The sequence below is a fragment of the Camellia sinensis genome, chromosome 1 (genome assembly GCF_055761805.1).
Source record: "Camellia sinensis isolate YWXY chromosome 1, ASM5576180v1, whole genome shotgun sequence".
NCBI classification, from domain to species: domain Eukaryota; kingdom Viridiplantae; phylum Streptophyta; class Magnoliopsida; order Ericales; family Theaceae; genus Camellia; species Camellia sinensis.
Genome location: NC_138961.1, coordinates 219,599,230 through 219,607,697, shown reverse-complemented (window position 1 = coordinate 219,607,697; position 8,468 = coordinate 219,599,230).

The window sequence follows — 8,468 nt, the reverse complement described above, 5'->3', positions numbered from 1 at the left end:
TTTTTTTATTTGTTTGGATAATTTAATTAGAGAGAAATAGGAAGAAGTCTATTTTTCTTATAACCTTTATTTTTAATTTTTCTAAAAATAGAGAGATTAGAAGTGAAAAGAAACTTACGTATTCTTATATTTTTATAATATCAATTTTGTCCCTATAAAAATAGAAGAAATAAAATGATTGATTGACTTGGAAGTTATTTTGTTAATATAACATAAAACACTTTCTTTTTTTTTTAAATCAAACCAAACAAGAAGCAGAGAAATTACAATTATTTCTTTTATTTTATTTCTTACTTATCGAAACAAGAAGAAGAGAAATCACAATAATTTCGTTTCTTTTTTTTTTCTTATAAATTAAGTAATTATTTTTTTTTTCTTAGGTTCCCAAACATAGTGCAAAAGATAGGAGCAAATAAAAAAAGTCTAATGCTAGACACCAAAAAAAAAATTATTAGGAAAATGTTATAAGTCTTAAATTTTTTACTAAATAAGTGACTAAATATTTCATATATAAGTATGGAGTCTATAAAATTATCGACATCACATGAGACATTTGGTCATTTATTTAGTAAAAAATTTAATATTTCTAACAATACCCTTTTTATTAAATCCCGTGGGAGAGTTTTTTAACCAAATATCTCATATTTAAGTAAAAAATTGAATAAATTTTTTAGAATTTTAAATATTTTTTAATAAAAAATGTAATAAAAACTATGAAATTTTATATAAACTTTTAGGAAAAGTTACCCCAAAAAAAATAAAAATTTAACATTATAACAAAATAAATTTTTAATTTTGTCAGTTAAAATTCTAATATTTTAATTTTTTTCAATTTAAACCATCTTTCTATTTTCATTAAATAATATTATTGAAAAAAATATTTTAATTATTAAACTTAATATGAGAGTCTAGGAAATGTGTAAAAATTCATTTTTATTGAGTTTATTGATTAAAATATATATTTTTTGACAATTTTTATTTAGACAAATGGTTTAAATTGAAAATAAGTAAAAAGAGTTAGGGTTTAAATTAAAAAAATTAAAAACTCAAATTTTATTTTGTTATGAAACTCAAATCTTCATGGTTTTTTTTTTTTTTTTTGTAATTTTTCCAAATTTTTATTACTACTGGTATCAATCATATTATTAAAAAAAGGTTTGTTTTAATTTTAAATTTTTTTATTATTGCTTAATACATTAATTAGTAGAATGAGTTGTAAGATTTGTTAATTTATAAAGAATTACTTGAACAAATAAAAAAATATAACTAAAATTAATGCACCTTTATTATTATATATATATATGTTGGCTTTTTGGCTTTTCGAAGGGTATTTTTGTAAATGTGAGCGTGCCAGCAAGGATCAATCAGTCCTTACAGAAATTGTGATTGCCAACCAATTACCAGACGATTGTGTTTTAGTTCTTTCAGCCTCAATGAAGATGACTTTTACTGGTGGCTCGACTTAGGAGAAATTAAGAGAAATAACAATTAATATGAAGAACAATCGAAGTATTTCATAAAAATGAAAAACTTACAATAGTCCAAACTCAGCCTCGAAGAGGTTTACAACAACCGTCCACTTGAATCTACTTGAGACTACTCCTATGAATTGAAGTGCAGTGCAGATATGTAAAGTGCAGGTATTGAAAGTACAGGAATGTAAAACTGGAAAGTAAAAATATGAAATAAAGACTGGTGTGTATGATCTGAGTTCCGTCCCTTTTCCTGGGGGTCTCTCTGCTATTTATACTTGTCAAAGATGACCTTCGAACTGCTCTTCGAACCGTCGAACTGCCCCTCCATGATCGCTGATCATGTTGCCTTAGAAGTAGCTCCATTATGCCACAATTTGCAGTTAGGCTTCCCTCCTGTATTTGAATTTGAATATGAGTAACCGTTGAAGCCACGTCACCTTGCATTTCTTTACTGATCCAATGTTGCTCAGACCATGTGAGAACCAATTATCATCACCACGTGTACGATCAGGATTGGAGACTTAAATTATTTTCCAATAATACCCTTATTCTGCCACGTGTCAGACTGTAACTGGCTTTTACAAAATATATAGCTAACATTACCCCCCGCACTAATATACCCAATACTTGGTGATATTAGTGGACCAAGAAGATTTTACCGCGCTTTTAGATCGTGTATGGAATTCATCTCCAGGAAACATAACCGTCACCTATTTGATGATTATTTGCATTAATTCCCTTTTGATTCTGTTGAATATCCCAACACCTTAATATTCAAACAGACCATGGCTAAATCAACTCCCTTTTCTACTGATCAAGCATATGAAGAGTCATTGGGTAATGCTGATCCCCCTCGAAAGAACCTCCACGCATTCATTAGCCACCTTTATCCACCTTCCTATATTCAGGTTATGGATGCCTTTGCAAATTATCATCCTTTGGACCACGAATATATTGCCCTTAAGACTTCGATTCGACAAACTACAGCCATAGATACAAGAAATTCTTCCTCTAATTCTTCCTTGCATTTCGAACAAACTGCTTTCGATCCCTCGATTCAGCAATTTGCAGCCATGGATTTAGGAAAAAATTCTGCATGGGATGAGGCTACAACTTCTTCATCTCCTGGGGTCTCTGGCTGGACCAACTGGTCAACACCTGAGACTTGTGATTTGAGGGAGCGAATCAATCACCATTTCGTTGAATTCACTGACCCTTTGGAATTTCCTTCCTACGCTCGAAGCTCAGTGGTCTATCCTTATGTGCCCATTGACCAACGACGTAGCTTGGAGGAGAACTTGCTTGTGGCTTGGTATACATCTTCTATACCTACGAAGATAATGCCTGCTATCCGGCGCTCAGAAGAAGCACAAGGGTATACCCCATCATTCTTAGCCAAGAAGGCGAAGATCTGCTCTTCGGACTGGCTTGCTTATATTAATGCCTTTGTTCCTTCCGCTCCCGCGCCATCTCCTATAATGGAAGCATCCACACCTTCTTCTTCATCCTTTGAAGCTGAAGCATCTACATCTTCTTCTTCACTGTTTGAAGCAGAACCATCCACTCCGTCTCCTCCTCCTACTTTGTCCTGGATGGAGAAACTAAGGCTTGCCCTTCCAATGGACAAAGTTTTTCCACCTTACCAACCTCCGTCACCCCCTTCTCCAGCCGAGCGAAAGCAAGCTCAACTTTTGCTTGCGGCTTTCTCCCACCTGCCCTTCAATGTTCTTGAGGATGACATTCCTCTTGAAAACTTTCGATGGGCTTGTGATGTCCTGACTAGGGGTTATGTCCTCAACCCTCTTGCCCAAGCAGAGCTTCATTTGTTTTTGGACCAACTTCCAGCGCTCCTTTATTGGCATCGGAATTCCATGGTCACTATGCAATCTTTAGACCAACTTTCGTCTCTGCGAATTCAGGCCCAGTATGAAGCAGAAAACTTCACCGAAGAATTCGACGACTTCAAGAATAAAGATTCTGCATATTGGGATGATTTGATCGTAGATGAATTGGAACAAAGATTGAAGGAAGAGGCTTTTGAAATAAAGGCTGAAGAGCTCTATTATGAAGTGAGAGCACATCAGCTCATGCAGCCAACTCTTGAAGAAATAGAAGATATAATAAAGAAAGAGCAGAAATTCATTGACCATTGTTGGACTAAATTTCATGATCTTGTTATCTATTCTATTCCTTATTTTTATGAACTTGAGTTTGTACCCAAATGGGGTTATTCAATGTAATCTCTTTATCTTTAATACAAACAAAGTTCTTTTGCACTCGTCATTGCTCGACTCTGCTTCCTTTTATATTTTAAAGCTAATTTAGAGCTTCGAATTGGACAACATCATCCTTCGAATTATATATTCAATCATTTTCTTGTAATAATGAAACACTAGAAGGAACCAATCATGTCTTTTTCCAATTCATGGAGTAAAATTGACAATTCTGGCAGATATTATCTTAGTGCTTCGTTTTCAACAATTTTACTCTTCAACACTAACTGTAACCAATATATGGTCATGGTTGATATAGCCAATCAATTTTAAGCTGATTTCTTTGGCTTCGAAGGGCAACCCATGGCAATTCCTTCTTGTACATATAGAAACCAATAATTGGTTTTAGATGTTTCGAACAGTGCCCCTCTTCTTCAAAGAGTCCTAGGGTTTGCTTAGAATGTTGTCACTTTGACTGATAACCTTCAAACAGGTCTTTGGACTTTTTGAAGTAGACCAATACTTTGAGCATTCAAGCATTTTTAAGCATGTAGTATGCTTCGAAGTCGGCTTCTGCATTTCGAAGCCGTTGTTGTTTGAAATTTTAGCGCCAAAATTTGGCTTCGAAGCTGGCATCAATGTGCTTTTCCCTCCAGAAATTATCGATGTTGAAAGAGATTCCTTGTATTCGCACGTTTTAGTACTTAACGACTTACGAGATATATTCCCGAACACAAAAGTTATTTAAAACCTTTTTACTCTGTGCTCCGGAATTGCTTACGCATTCAAACCCCCTTTAGATTTCCATTTCTCTCTACTCCCTTCTATATTTTTCGAAAAAACTCACTATCAATGGCTTTTTCCTCATCAAAAGTTCCGACCATAGAGCGCGTAAGCTCATCTGTGGCTTTGAAACGGCTTATTGATGCTGAATGTGAGAAATACAAGCGTGATAAGAAAAGTGTCATCGATGGACGTATCTTTATCCCTCGTCGCCATGTGCAGCGAGAGTACGTGCTTGGGCCCATTTTCAAGGAGATCCCTTCTGAGCTTCCCGCCCTGTATCCTCGTTTGGAGAATCAATGTCTTCTGTATGAGGGTGGTTTCGACTGGAAAGGCTGGAAAGTCAATCGTCCTCACCGATGCTGGCCCACGATGAGACCAGAGTGGCAAGAATGGTACGACCGGGTTGTCCCTGCTAGGACACTGGACCTTCAAGAACTCTGCCTTCTCGATGCTCTTCGACTATCTAGGGTAACTATCTCAGAAGACCCTTTTCTAATTCCTGCTGCTTTATGTTTTTGGAACCCTATTTTCAACTTCTTTCAGTTTAGGTGTGGGATGATGGCTCCCACTGTCCTTGACATTTGCCATCTTTTAGGAGTATCCCCTATTGGTACTCCCATTACCCCAGATTTCCCTGATTTAACGGTCCCTTTCCTTCTCCCTTCTTTTACTTCCTCTTATAGTGATTTTGTTAGAGCTGAGAATAAAAAAGAGGGCCCGGTAACTGATAGGGAATTCTTTTCCTTCTTGTTATACTGGCTTTGCAAATTTCTCTTCTGTACTTTTTCCCAAAGAATAATCTCAGAATTTGCTCCTCTTGCCAAAGCCTTCGTCTTGCGGAAACGAGTAGCCTTGGCCCCATATATCTTAGGCCATACATATAGAGCTTGCTCTCTCTTTTGTGAAAAACCCTTAGATGCTAACCAAGGAGGGCCATTCTGGATCCTTCAGCTTTGGCTTTTCGCCTACTTCACCGACTTGCAATCCAAATGCCTCAAATTTTCTGGGCCGTTTTCTTTTACTCATGGCATAAGATTGGCCAATGCTTCACTCTATCCCTCTACTTTTTCCTTTTATTTTTCTTTCTTTCATCAGCTACCAGCCACCCCTCCTCTTCATTACTTCCGTCCCTTCGAATCCAATATTGGCCCAACTTGGTTGAATAATTTCCTAAGTGACAAGCTCTGCACCTTACCTGTTCATAAGGAGATATGGGCTTCTCTTCTAATTCCTCGAGAGATATTCATCGGGACCACCAATCCTAGAGCTTATAAATGTATAGCTGAGCCCTATTGTCCTGCCCAATTTGCTAGACAATTTGGTCTCACACAAGGGGTCCCAATCCCTCTTTGCAGCAACACCAATCTGAGCCTTACTAAGAGGGATTTGAAGGTTCGAAAATCAAGGTTAGAAGAGGCAACCTTCAAGTTTATGGATGATTTGGCCAGTTTTGAGTTCACCCATTTCTCTCCTCAAGGTACTGAATTGAAGAGATACCAAAATTGGTGGGTGAGCAACATGGAGGTTTATTTGGCTATCCCCCCTCAGATCCTATTGGAGGTGCTGGATGTGCCCAAGCCCAAGGGAGCTGAGACTGTCATTTCTTCCACTGTTTCAATTACAATACCTGCTACAACTCAGTTTACTTCTGCTGCTTCAATTCCTCCCAGAGTCACCCGAAGTATGTACCTCTTTTTCCTTTTCTCTAACCTCTCCACATAATGCTTGCTATCTTATCTCTAATCTTTCTTCTATGAAGGTGGTCAACAACAAAAGAAGAAGAGACTCCTTGAGCTAGAAAAGGAAAAAACTGAGCTTCCAGAAACAGAAGAAGAAGAAGAAGATCAAGAACAGGAGTCTCCCTTGAAAAGAAGCAAAAGAGTACCCCAATTGGCTCAAGAGGAGACGGCCGCTAAGAAGGTAGAGGAGGAGCTCATTTTTGAAGAGTCTGGATCCCAACCTAAAGAGGTCGAGAAGACAATGGAGGAGCGAATGATATCAATTCAAAGGAAAAGGAGAAGAAAAATTACTGTTTCTCCTTTCGATTTTACTGAAGATTCTGATTCCGAGACAATTGCCCAAGTAATAGAAAAGAGGAGGAAGATTACTGCTTTAGCTACCGGCTCGTTTGAAGACCCCAACCATAAGGCTGTAGAACAAGAATATTCCAAAGCCATAGTTGTCCTTGAAAGGGCTGAGGGGAGGCAGCAGCAACAATTCCTAAGAGAGAAGGTCGTTGCCGTTGATGCATTACCAAAGGAAATGGCAATAAAACAACAGACTATCGAACTATACACTGGAACAAGTAATTTTCTTCATGCCTTTATTCTTTTCTTGTCGAATCTTCAAGACTGAGACTTGACATTACCTCACATTTTCTTCTTTTTGCAGCAACGACCACTGCATTCATCTTTCCAGCGAGACCTTCCCCAATTTCAGTTAAAGTTGACCAGATGCAACGCGTGAAAACCATTCAAATCATGCTCCCACTTCCTAAGCCTATATTCAATACATCTTTTCCGAGTCCAAGTATCCCTGCATCTCTTTTCCTTGGCTTAGAGCCATACCTCCCTTTCTTGACTCTTGATCTGCCTCAGTTTGCTTTTTCGATCCTCGCTCTTCCTCCTACTGCTACTTCATCTCACATGGCAGTTGATTCTCCTTCAGAGGGTGCTGATAGTTCCCCAACTCTTGGTTCATCATCTTTACCCCCTTCCAGCCCCTCTTCACTTGATTCATTGGTGGTTAAGACCATAGAGGCTGCCAGAAATGCTCCACCTATTTCTCCTGTTCCCATGCAGTCCTCTGTGCTTTTCACCACAACACTTTCTGCACCCCTCATGTCTATGGATGAGGTAGACATTTTCAAAGCCAAACTGGCTAGTTTCTCCGACACACCCTCTACCTCTCCATCATTTAATGCCGAAGTTGAGCCATTAGTCTTGGCTGACTCCTTGCTGGAAATTTTTGAGAGTTCTTCCTCTAGCAGCAAGCCTTCTGCACCTTTGATAGATATGGGCACATGCCTAGAACTGCTAATTTCTTTCTCAAGAATTCCCTTCGAGGCTCTGCAAAGGCCAATAATCAGAGATGGGTTCCTTCAATGTTGCAAAATCGCTGAGCAGTCTGGTATGAAAGTTTCAAGTTATCTATCTCAGGCAGCAGCTACTGTTGACTTCTACCTCAACATTTGTCATGCTGCTAAGGCTGCAGACGAGAAACTGGCTAAGGATCAGAGTTTTGTTTCTCGAGTGCATACTGAAGTATCAGATCTCAAGGAACAGCACTCTTCTGCTTCTCAATTTCGAATTCAGCTGCTGGAGAAGAAAGCCCAACTTGAAGAGGAGCTAGCTGCAGTAAACCGGGCCTTGGTTCGAACCGATACCAAATTGCACATCACTAATCAAGAGTTGACTGATCGAAAAGGAGACATGGCTGCAGCTATCCAATTATTTCCGTTACTTAGCAATAGAAAGTCTACTGTACAAAAACAATTAAGACATTGTAATGATTTCTGGGCCAATCTATGGCACAACGTATTTAATTCTTTATAAAAGAACAAATCTTGTGCATCATTCGAATAGCCTTGTGTTCTTGTATTATCCTATTCCTTGTGTTTCCCAAATGGTTGGAAAATAAGGTTTCAGATACCTGCCATTAATCTTTTTGGGATGTACATAACCATTTAAATTTCTTAAATGATATGCTCCAAAAGGCAAAACTCTATGAATTTGATATGGCCCTTCCCAGTTAGGTGACCATTTGCCAAACTTATGGCTTTTAATTCCTATTAGGAGTATTGTTTTCCATACCAAATCACCTTTATCAAAGCCAATGTGTTTAACTTTCTTGTTGTAATTCGTGGCTGCTTTCTTCTTTTGTAAAAGAATGCTATTCAAAGCCAGGATTCTGGCTTCATCTATGCCTTCTAACTCCAGGCACATGCTTTGATGGTATTGCTCAGGATCTAACTGATCTTGGCATTTTACCCTCA